The sequence below is a fragment of the Mus musculus genome, chromosome 6, assembly GCF_000001635.26.
Source record: "Mus musculus strain C57BL/6J chromosome 6, GRCm38.p6 C57BL/6J".
In the NCBI taxonomy this organism is placed as follows: domain Eukaryota; kingdom Metazoa; phylum Chordata; class Mammalia; order Rodentia; family Muridae; genus Mus; species Mus musculus.
The window spans coordinates 47,250,275-47,262,694 of record NC_000072.6 but is presented as its reverse complement, the minus strand read 5'-3'; the positions used below and the strand labels follow the sequence as shown (position 1 = coordinate 47,262,694).

Below are 12,420 nucleotides of genomic sequence, written 5' to 3'. Positions count from 1 at the left end.
AAATGAATACCTAATTTTTATACTTGGAAATAACATACAGTGCCATCACCAAATGGTATGACACATCTATTAATAACATTGCAAACGTCCTCACCCCAAGAGAAGGGTATTTCGATTAATTTTATATAGTTTAGGAGTTAAAAGTAAGATTTGGCTGAATCAAAAAAAAAAAAAAAAAAAAAAAGAACGGGTTCTAGATTCTAATTTGCAAAGCAAGCTCTAAGGCTCTCCCATGGATTGGCTAGATTAACTCCAGGGGTGTGATCAGTTCAGGATAAAAGACCATTGAGCATGACTACAATAATTAGGGTGTATGTACTGGCCTGCCCTTTGATTTAAGCAGATGAAGACATCAAAAGGACCCATAGATGTGTACAGATATTTCTTCTTAATAGAAACTTTTCTTCCTAGAAGGAAGAGGGAAACTCCAAAGTCTCAGGAATCTCATGAAGCACACAAGGTTCAGGAAGCTCATACGAAGCCAGAGATGCTCATGAATCATATAGGGATCAGGAAGCTCATGAAACATACAAGGTTCAGAAAGCTAAGAAAACATAAGGCTCAAGAAGCTTAGAAAGTTTTAAGAGTCACAAGACCCCTCTCCATGGTTATAAAAGCAGGGAACAATTGCTGGGGCAGGACAATCTCTTTGGTGGGGTTGACTGAAAGTTGTGCAGATAATACTAGGGATACAGCTTTCATACTGTATCACCCTCAAAAGGATGGATTTCTGATTATTGTAGCTGTCTTTGAATGATCCATGCTCCTGTGAAAATCCCAACATTTCATTGGTTCACAAAACTATTAGATAGAATCTCCTTTGGTCTGCTGTTAGTGTCCTTTCTGGGATAAATATACATTTGCTAAGGCAAAGTTACATAATTACATGAAATATACATATATATATTTATATGTATGTATATATATATGTATATATATGTATATATATATAAAATGGAGAGAGAGAAACTTCTCCCATGATTCTCCCATGAACTTTTAGGCCAAGGTTCTAGATGTGAAACTATAATGGCTACTTTTGAGAAATATCTAGTCTGGAGAGGAGAAAACCTCTCATCACATCCATAATCCATATAAGGAGTCCTGTTAACTACCGACTGCTCCAGAAAGGCTGGAAGGAAACATGTGACTCAGCTCGGGGCTGAATGGCAGCAGTCATGACTCTTGGTAGTAGGGCTGACTAGCATCCTCCCCTCAGGAGCACCCACTGAGGAGACTGTGTTTATGCTATGTTGTCCATGCTGGACAGACACAGTGCTTGTAGGTGCCCCATTATGGGCACCATACTTAAACATTCTGCAAATAGAACTGCCTCCTATGGAAGCCTATAAGCTTAGAGGTGTTCATGGTCATGGTGTGACCAGGAATAGCTTCCAACTCAGCAGTTAGGAGCAGAGTGATAGAAAGGTGAGGAAATTTAACATCTACAGGTACATTTCCTAGGGAAAATGAGAAGGAAATGACTTGAAGCACCTGCTTCACACAGAAGCCACAAGAACAAAGGAAGTTCCTGTAAATTGTGTAGCACTGGGCCCTGTTACTGAAGTTGACTGGCTACTTCTAACAGTGTTCATGGTGACTGAAATTTGTGGAAGGTGATGGTGGGTCTCTGTCTCTTGATTCTTCTCTCCTAGAAAGAAAGAATTCAGTACACACACACACACACACACACAATTGTTGTTTGTTTTTAACAAAGCAAGTACTTCAAAGAGATTGAAGTAGGCTGTCTGAAAAGCACAGCAGCCCAGTGGATTCTGGGTTGGGGACTTCAGAGATGGTATGTGAGTACTTAGAAGGTGGGTGGTGTGTTATAATGAAGTCTAGGTCTTCATAAACAAGAATGCCAGATCTTGGGATGCCAATGGAACTGAATTGTTGAGTTGTGCTTAATTCAGAGATCCAGCTATGGAGAAGGCAGCACATTAAGACCCTCAAATTTTCCTTCCCACTTGTGTCCAGCCATGAGATTATAAAAGGAGAAATTGGGGAGGAACAAAGTCATTCTGAAACCCAGTTGCCATCTGTTCAGGTGTCAGCCACTAAGGCCTGTTATGTTTGTGCCTCTCGTCATTATTCCTCTCTCATCATGAATGCCCAGGCTTGAACATGCCTTTAAACAGAGTCCACTTATTTTCTGTTGGTATCAGCTTGTACCCCTCCAGGAGCATCTGGGCTAGGGCAGGTGTTTAACTCAGAACAAATGATCCTCTGTGTGTGTGTATGTGTATATCTCTGTGTATGTATATACTATAAAGTATAATATTTATTTATTTATTCATGAAGAAGCCTTGAAAACCAAACACACTTGCAGGAACTGTGAAAGTACACATGCCCAGACATTAGGTCTCATTTGCTTAAAAAAGGATCCCACACAGCCAGAAATTCCATCAGAATATGAAATGTGTTGATGCCAAAAGAACTACATCTCAATTATGGGGTCAGGGGTATCTACATTGGTTGGTTCCTTTACCAAGGTACCTGAAGTTAAGAAGAACATATTTTCGAAGAGAGACTAATGCAATTGCCTCCCTACAATACTCTATCTACCCTCAGCTCTGCTAGGAAAGAAAGCACACAGCAGGATACCAGGGAGAATGAGGCCCAGTGTGGAGAAAAATGCACCGCCTACAAGGTGCTGCAGCAGCTGTAATTTGCACCTTCCTAAGTGGAGACAGAAGAGCTGTCAATGCACACAGACAGCTAGGAGGATAGAGATAATGACAGAACCAGAGAAAGGGCCCCGCTGGGGAAATAAGCAGTCAGCCAGCTCTGTGGGAGCCAGAAATGAAGGCCTCCCGGGGAGAATCTGAGACTGAGTAAAGTGAAAACCCACAGACCCCAACACCAGCCCCATGAAGAGACTCCATTTGGGTAAATTAGAGAGGGCTGCAGGTTCACTGTCTGTCTCAGCTCAGCTTTGTTCTTCTTTGTGTTTTTACTCTGAGTAGTTCTGACTAGCTCCCCAAGGCATCATTAACAGTTTGCAGGGGGATAGACCCTCAGTGAGGAATGTAGCACAATTGGTAGTGTGCTTGCCTAGCAAGGATGAAGCCTGCCTTTAATCCTTCTCCATACAGAAAAAGAGCATGGAGCCACATGCCTGAGATTCTAGGACTAGTGAGGTGTAGGTAAAAAGGTCAAAAGTTCAAGGTCATTCTTTGCTCCACAGTAAGCTGGAAGCCAGACTGGACTACAAGAGACCTTGCCTCAAAAAATAAAATAAATAAATAAAATTAAATAAAAAATAAAAAAAAAAATAAAAATAAATAAAAATAAAGGCTGGAGAGATAGCTTGGCAATTAAGAGTGCTTGCTGATTTTCCAGAGGACTGACATTTGGTTCCCAGGACTCACATTAGGTGGCTCATAACCACAACTCCAGCTCCAAGAAGTCCATTCCTTCTTCTGGCCGCTACACTCACATACATGTGTGTGCACAGGCACTCACAAACACACGTATACACTCACAGACAAATGTACATATATACCCACGCAAATCAATATAAAGATAAAATAAATTCAAATCCATAAATAATAATGATAAAACAAGAAATATAAAAATTTGATAGCACATCTCTAAACCTTTTTTGAGAGCCTACAGCTTGGTTTAGAGTCTCAAGAGAAAGACATAATCAAAATGGTTGACTTCAGACTCACCTAACACATCTCATATCCCTTCAGAAGTCTCTATTTCTCTCAGAACCAGAAAGAATAGGACATCCAAGGCTCTCCAGGTACCCTGGCTCCCTCAGCCTTTGGGAGTAGTTCTTGGTGGCGGCAGGAGTTTCACAGGTATCGCTCAGTGGCTGTCCTACTCCATAAAGAGAGTTCTGCTGGCCAGTTGGTAAAGTCTAAATGTCCCTCTTTCAAATCCTTCTTCACAGAGCAGTAGGAGCAGGGGACGCCTTATGGATGCAAACCTCTGCTCCACTTACTTCCGGAGGGACCTGAGCCAAGGTACTCAATTCCTCACACGCAGCCTTTGAGGGACATTCAGCCCACCTCATGATTGTCTGTGGATATTTAGATAGAGGCTGAGTCTAGGGCACAGAATAAAGTTGTCCCCCTTCCTCACAGTGCCACTTAGAGATGGAGTCTGAGGATGTGACGTTTCCTTCAGAGGGTTTGTCTCACTTCCAGACCCAAGTTCCTCACTATCACCTTCCCACAGCTGGAATGATACCCATCCTATCTGTGCTTACCACAGTGTCCCCATACTTCTATAGCTGCTTCTAGATGTGCCTTCCCTGGATGGCCTGCTCTCATCTTTACTCTCCCGGCTCCCTATTCCATTGGCTGTCCATTAGATTAAGGACAGCTTCCCAGACGAAGACTAAGCCCTGAATCTTCCCACAGCCATTCTAAAATTGGTTGCACATCTAAACACATCAATTATAAAGTTGGATCTCATGTGCACATTTACTTATGGATACTATGTGAGCAAACACTGCATTGATATCAGGAGCTTTGACTTATTAATAGTTTCTAGATAAAAGGCCTTATGATTGGTTGGTGCTGTAAAGAAGAAACAGGTAATCTCTATCCCCTATGAGGATCTGGTAGTCAAGATAAACATTAATCCAGGCATAACAAGCTAATCTAGACATAAAAATATAAAGCCATGGCTGGGAGGGGTGGGGTGGGGCAAAAAGTGATGCACAGGTTCAGTTCTAGGTACTCCAGTTTGCTGTAAGTTGAGGATAGTCTTGGATACAGATGGGTAGAATCTTAGGATACATACTGGGCAGAACTTTATGTTTCAAGCAAGTTTGCATTGAATTTGGTAAGCACTGAAACATCTCTCAAAATCATAAACTGTGGTGAAAAGTAGAAAAATTTCAAGCAGGGGTAAAAAAACAAGGATGTGTAGATGTTAGAGCCACTGAGTGTGGTAAATGAGAAACTAGGAGAGCTTCACAGCCATCTTGAGGGAAGGAGGTCCAACTGAGCCTGATGCAGGGGGATGGAAGGGAAGCTAGTGACTTAGTGGAGACCATAAACAAACATATAAAACCTGGCTTTATTTGTCTAGGGCTTGACATATTGAAGGGGATATTGATAAATGTCAGGACTATACAAGATCAGGAAAAATTAATATAATAAAAGACACTGCTTATTTAATTGACAATAAGATAGGAGCTTTCTGAAGGGGTCTTTATTGCTTCCCATTTACCTCGAGGATCTTGATTAAGCTGGAAGTCAGCCAAGGGGCACCAGCTCTTAGGAGCCAGTCACTGGCAAGCTGACCTGAGCAGGGACAAGCTTTTCCCTGTCTATTACTTGTTTTGATGATGACATGCTCAGTGGCCATTCCTGTCAGCAAGTTCATGGGCTGAAGAAAGGTTGGCAATTTGAAAGGCACATGGCATTTTTATAGTGTGCAGTTAACTTCCAGGCCTTCCAGGCTAAAATTTTATGAGAGTGACTGGAAAGGTCAGGGGCTGAGACAAATGGAAAAAGTGCAAACAGCAAGAAATCGATGATGGTTGTAACTAGGTGGGGGTGGGGGCACTAAAAGTTACCACATGTGCATGTGGCTCTCCTTTTAAAATGAAATCCTGATCGAGCTAGTGCCAGGATCTCTAAGCTGTACATGAGGCTCCCAAAGCTGAGTTTCATGAGGGAAGCTGTCACAAGGCTTAGAAGTGGCAGAGCCAAAGTCCCCCACATCCATGTCAGATCTAAAAGACCTAGGTCAGTAAAGCTACCAAAGCTGCCAGTGTTTACTGCAGTGACCACCATTACACATGTGGTGCAGGGGTGAGTGCATTCTGTGGCCTTAACTGAGCAGCTCAGTACTTCTTATCAATGAATGTACAGTTTTCCTGGAGGGAAAAATCTGATAGGATTCCATGTGCATTAGTGTTGATTTTAGATCCAACAGGATGCCAAGGAAATTAGAAAATTCTGAGCCAGAATATTTACAGCTAGATCCACCCATGGGAACTGTGTTCTGGCCCAAAACATACTGCACCATTTAGGCATGAAGTCCATGCCTAACTTGAAGCAAATGGAGACATGACTGCTAGTACTTTCCTTCCCCACCAAGACAAGAACACTGGCTTGGGATTGTATTGAGCCACAGACATTAAGTGAACTTGGCAAACAGTTAACACTTAGGAGAATTGGCGAAGAAATCCAATGAAGTGATCATGCCACGAAGTCTCTCAGAGCTGTCAGTGCTGAGAGGGCCTGCGAGAAAGCTGCCCTCAGCTACAGTTGGTGACTAACAGATAAAGAAGGCAGGTTTACTTTATTTGCAATCTCTGAACCAGGAACCACCATGGATATAACCCTAAGGCTGATGATGATAACATCTGTTAACCCCAGCCTTTCCAATACTGAGCACACAGCAAGAAACACTTTCTGAGTCTTCTTCAGGAAGAGCCTTTCTTTGTGCAGTCAGGGTTGAGGCTCTGTGTTGTTTGGTCAGTAATGACGTTACTAACCCCATATCCTATGGAGCTGATGTTTGCATGGGAGCCTGGAGCCGGGGCTACTAAAGAGAGTATAGGAAGCTCCCGATTCTGACCAGAGCCAGGCAAAATTCATGGGGGAAGGAAGTAAAAAATACTAAATGCATAAGTAAGTATAGGATGTTGGCATATTTTTGACAGTTTTTTCAGAGGAATAATTTGTATGCAAAAGCACCCCAGTTTAGATGTCCTTCTTGACCATCTCTGTTAGATATCTACGGTAATATAGTAGTTGTCACAACTAAAATACAGGACATTTAAAAAAGAAGTTTGTACAGATTTACCTTTTGTTTGTTTCCTGATATTTGTTGGGTATTTTAGAGCATGCATGTAAAAATTAAGACAGTTAAACCTTCACCCCACTGGACATATTTGTAAGACTTTTAAAAAAATCTCATAATCTGATAAGGAAATTTTAGATCAACCTAATAGCACGCTTAAACTCTAATCAGATCAGAGTCCTTGCCTCAGTAAGGCTTGTTTCTCTTTCTTAAAGCTCTCTTCAGAGACAAAAGAAAATGTTTTAGGGGCATGGAGATAGTGTGCTTACTCAACTTCCGGGCTTGGGGATAGAGTGGAGTTTGAATTCATACTACTGCACAACCGAATATGAATCTATTCCTGTGTCAAGTGCAACCTTTTGTATCTCACAAAATCCCCAGAGGCTCCTCTTTCAATTCTCTAAGCAGAGAAATGCTCAGTGGAGCCAACTAGAGGATGTGTTATTGCCTAAAGTAAGTGAAAATGGTCTCAACCAACTGCTGGAGGTCTGCTCTGGAGATCTGGGAGTTCAGAGCTCCCCAGGGACCTGGCCCCATGGTCTTCCCAAGTCCCTTTCTTTCTTAACACTTTCACAGCTTGCATCTTTGTAAAGTGAAAACCCATCAGCAAATAAGTTATGGCCCAACAAAACCACTCTGTTCTGCTCTTGGGATCAGGACAGTTCCTGCTCAGAAGATCAGGTAACTAATTAGATGCCGAGCAAGAGGCAATGGAGAAAAGTAAAGAAAGGACCTTGTGTCAAGGGGTGTTGGCAAGGATCCCAGAGCACTGACTGGCCAGGTAGGAGAAAGCACAGGATGAAGGGTTCTCTCTGTGGATATGAATGGGAGAGGAGAGAGTGCAACTGCATATTGTTGACCTCGGGCAAGGAACATACTTTCCTTCACCTCAAGGGCCGTGACTAGTTCCTCTCCTTGCAGGACTGTGGGCACGACCAGATGAGGTTACTGTCCCTCAGTTCTAACATCCACTTGAGATGTGTTTCTCCAGAAACCATCTGGCCATGTGTTTTATACCGCTCTGGCCTCCTGCTTATGTGTCAGGTCCTCAGAGAGGCCTTCATTGGCCAACCGAACCCACACAGCTCAATCCGTCTGTGTGCGTTGATATTTGGTAGGATCTTTAATAGTCTAGTCCACATAGTAAGTTCCAGGCCAGCCAGGGTTACACAGTGAAACACCATTTAAAAAGACAAAACAACAAACAAAAGGCTCAGCACATCTGAGATCAGAGGCCTGGTGGTCAATGTTGATTATCAATTTAATTGGATTAAGAAAGAAACAGCTAGGGGATTACTGAAGCAAGCCTCTGGGTGTTTCTTTGATGTTTTTCTAGAGGTGATTAGATAATGAGGATTCTGACCTGATCAATAGATTAATGCCTTGATGAAGACATAAATAACAGTATTAGCAGACGCTAGTTAAAGACAGGAGGTGGGAACTAGGTTGAAGACGTAGGGCCATTAGAGTCATGTCTTGGGGACTATATCCTTCCCTGGACACTTTCTATAACTTCTTCCCTGAGATTCCCATCTGCCACGATGTGAATTGCTCTACCTCCGACTTTTCTGTCCCTGTCATGACATCATGAGGAACTGAAATCTCTGCAACCATGAGGCAAATAATATTTTCTTCCATTAAGTTGTTTCTGTCAGGAACTGGTTACAGTGGCAATAAAAGTAACCATGACAGAGATTAGAGGACTTTTCTGAGTCACTTGAGTCAGCTGGACAACAAATCTGAGCTCACAGCATTTGTTATTCACAGAGAGTTCACAGAGCACCTTATAAATAAACTCCAATTAAATTAGCCCTGAGAGCGTGCTACTGCAAAGACAACCCTTGTCAGAGTGAGACTTTTTCTGCTCCCTATTACCCGTCTAATAATTCTGCTATGAATAGGAAATATTGGTTTGGAAAAGAAGGCAACCTTTGAAAGGAACATGGCTGAAGTGCACTTTGTGGTTTCAAACTCTTAGTGTCAGAGACAGTATATCGACCCAATCAGACACAAGGATGGTTGCAGGAAGCCACAAATGGACTGATCAGTTGAATGGATGCCACACAGCAACTATGACATACAATTTCAAAAATTAAAAAGATATGTATCAGAAAACTTAGAATTCATTATCTCTTTTTATTCAAATCCCCCACTGCTATGTAGGAGTGAGAAATGTTGGTTTGAGAGTGAAGTATATTATTGGGTTAACGTCCTAGCCTGGGGAGCAGACAGCGTTGCAGCTATAGACCCCAATTCTTTAGTCTCTTTTTTTACTCTTTGAAAGGGAAAGAGTTTGAGACTGGGTCTTACATAGCCCCGTTGCTGAGAATCATCTTGAACTTCTGATCTTCTGCCTCCAAGCATTGAGATAACAGGACACTGCTGTCACACCTGGCTTAGCTGCCACAATCAAATCTGTACCTCTTGATCTGTTCTTGCCATCTCCAAAATATCCATAATGCATCTTCAATCTATAGTTTTATCCTTTAGCCTCAAGCCACTGTATCTCTACACTGAAACCCCATAGCATCTTCCTCTCTGGCCTCCCTGCCTCTACTCATATTCTCCCTATCATCTGGTTATACAGAGTCCAGATGATATTTTAAAACGCTCTACTAACTTGCCATTTAACTCACCATAAATTTCAGACTACCTGCTGTAGCATGGCCCAAGAAGTCTCTTAGCAACAGGCTCCTCCCTGGCTTCCCTACCTTTCTCCACCTCCCTTACCACTTGCAGCTGCACTTGATCTCTTTATGTTCAAGAAATCAATGGGCCTAACTGGCCTCAGGGTCTTTGCTCCTGCTGTCCCTATTAACAGGACTGTCTGGCTCTTACATCTGGCTGCCTCGAGTCCTCACTAGGGGCCCCAGCTCCTGCTTGGCTCTATACCATCCTACTGATTTAATTCTCTTAACAGTATTTATCAGCAGTTTAAATCATTTATATATGAATTCATTAAGTTTTGCTCTTTTTCTTCCCAAGAGACTGATGTTCCCTAACCCCACTATAAAGGGGGCTTAGAGCTTTCTCTGTCTGCCTGCAAGGGGAAGATCTGCCCCTTATGAGTCAAATTCTTTCCAGAGAAATAGGAGATGTGTAGCAACTGAAAAATAAATCTATAATATATAGTCTCTCAATTCTATAAGGAAACAGTGGGTTTTTTTTTTTGTTTTGTTTGTTTGTTTGTTTTTTCCCTCTCTTAAGTTTATTGTAGCACAGATATCCTCGGTAACAGGAATAAGAAAAAGTCAAGTTTGAAATGATCAAAATTGTAGAGTATTTGCAGCAAGGAGCCCAGAGTCATAAAGAAAGGTTTAATACAACCTCCATATGCCTGGCTCTTTCCATAGGGATCCTGGCTGAAGCTCTTGGCTGGGGATCTTGGCCACCAGCACTCTCCATTAACAAATAGCCTCCCTTGCTTCAGGTTCCACTCCCCACTTTCTTCCTCCAGCTCCATAGGGGCTGACGCTTGAGCTTCTTCATTGCTCCTCTGAGTCATCATGTCCAGGGACCACTATGTTTTATGATGCTATTTGCTTATGCAATCTGTATTTGTTTCAATAACCCATGTATTGCAGTTTTGATCTTGGATCATCGATAACCAAAACAAACAAACAAACAACCCAAATAACTGGTCACTCGAGAATCGGGGTACAACAATTACATGCACTTCAGGTAGACCATCTGTTTAGGTAGCAGATGGGGGGCACAAGGTAGGAAACATCTTCCTGTAGGGAATTCTTATTTGCACAGCTACCCACTTGTGATCTGCAACCTTCATTGTCATCTTGACTGGTATAGAGTCACCTAGGAGACTCACCTCTGAGGGACTCTCCAGAGAGCTTTACCTGAAGAGGCCAGACCCACCCTGAATGTGGGTAGCATCATCTCACAGGCTGGAGTCACAGACTGAATCCAAATGAAAGAGGAAGTGCAACACCCCCTGACCTCCAAGGAGTGAAGAATCCCCGCTGCGTGTGTCTGCTACCACGCACTCTGCCATGATGGGCTTTAGCGTTTAAACTGTGGGTCGAAATAAGTCCTCTTCTCTTCAGCTGCTTTCTGTCTGGTGTCCAGTCATAGTGGCAAGAAAAGTAACAAATGTATCACCTTGCAGGTAGCCTGCATTAAGCGGCCTGGGGTCTTCTTCTCATTTATGTTCTCCTGACTGCTTCATGGGGATGCTTTTCTACCACTGTGTCTCTGGTGGATACTTTTTCCCTTTGTTATATTTGGGAGAGAAACTAGGTAAAGCACTTCTGGGTTCACCCTGCTTCTATGTAACCTGGAACCTGGAGGGTAACTGGTCTAACTGAACTGCCCTTCATATCTGCTGGGAGAAGGACAAATCAGTTTTCTCCAATGGAGTGACACTGGGTAGGTATACCAACCACTTCAGGGCAGGCGTTATGTTCAGTAGTGGGAGATAAACATATATTGGACTCCACAATATTTTTGTGTGCTCTTATTTGCTTACGGTTTTTTTTTTTCCTTTTTATGTTATGGTGTTGTTTTATTTTGTTTTCATGGTGGGGGGGTTATTGTATTGGATGTTTGGTTCAGTTCTTTTTGAGAAAGAACTTAAAGTTGGGTAGGTAGTGTAGGAGAGGATCAGGAATTTGGGGAGGGAAGAATATGATCAAAATGTATTTAAATATAAAAGTTGTTTTAAATGATAAAAGATATAACAAGAAGAATTAAAAAGAAAAAGAAAGTGGAGAATCATTCCATGGGAGCCAATCTTTCATTATAAAAGTATAGCTCATTTGCTAATCTTATGGGCTATAAGTAACCTCCAAGTTTTTGTATTTTTTTTAAACCACTTTACATAGAAAAATGAAATGAAAAGGAATTTTTAGGTATTCTGAAAAAGCTACAATTCTGACATGTAGAAATGAGAACGAAGGCATCTCAAACAACAAAGTGCAGTACTGAATTGCTTTCTCAATTTTGAAGATAGAGGTGGTCATTGGACACCCAGAATGCAGAGCCTACCGATCATATTTGTGAGCCCCACAGTATAAAGGCCAAGGAATATTCACAATACAGAGCAGTAGCAGAATGCCAGAGCTTTTAGAGTCCCAAAGCTGTCACATTCTGCTTAGTCAGAGACAGACTGACAGAGAAAGGTGAAATACTACAGAGGGAATAGGGGAGGGGAAATCACTCAGTGAACAATAGCCACAGAGACCGGAAGCCCCAGCAGACTTCACTCAGAGGTTGCTAAGTAGGCTAAGTCCAATTTCAATCAGCTGTCAGGTGGAGTAGATCAATCTGAATGGAATGAAAACATTGATCTTAAAAGCAGACCAGTAAGTAATGTCCGCTGGATCTTCAGAGATGGGTAGGTCCAGCCTTCCCACAGCCAAGACCCCTCCTTATCACTTGTTCTCAGGCCCCACAGCCATCTAACTTGTCTTTACATCTTTGCAGTAACTACCCAAGAGCTTGAGGCCTGCCCCAAACCTCTGGATTACTGAGTCTCATCTCCAGGCTCCAATCATTCTCCTTATCCACAGCATGGAAATCTGCTTCATCCGAAGATCCAGTAGTGCTCACTGACCCCACGTCCCCGGCCCCAACACATTCACAAGCTCCCCTCTACAGAAGCATTTAGCATTTAAGGTAGTTAAAAGCTAC

General features: G+C 42.4%; 1 protein-coding gene and 1 long non-coding RNA gene across 11 annotated transcripts in view; one reads left to right on the top strand and one right to left on the bottom strand.

Annotated features, from left to right (window-relative positions):
- Cntnap2 (contactin associated protein-like 2) overlaps nucleotides 1–12,420 on the bottom strand; it is a 2,241,333-nt gene that overhangs the window by 38,699 nt on the left and 2,190,214 nt on the right. The window lies entirely within an intron of this gene.
- The window catches only part of Gm35280, a 65,970-nt gene continuing 58,891 nt past the window's right edge, over nucleotides 5,342–12,420 (top strand). For all 7 annotated transcript variants that reach the window (XR_001785456.2, XR_003956288.1, XR_869023.2 and 4 more), the window contains exon 1: nucleotides 5,342–12,405. This is a non-coding gene — a long non-coding RNA (predicted gene, 35280). The remainder of the gene's footprint in view (nucleotides 12,406–12,420) is intronic.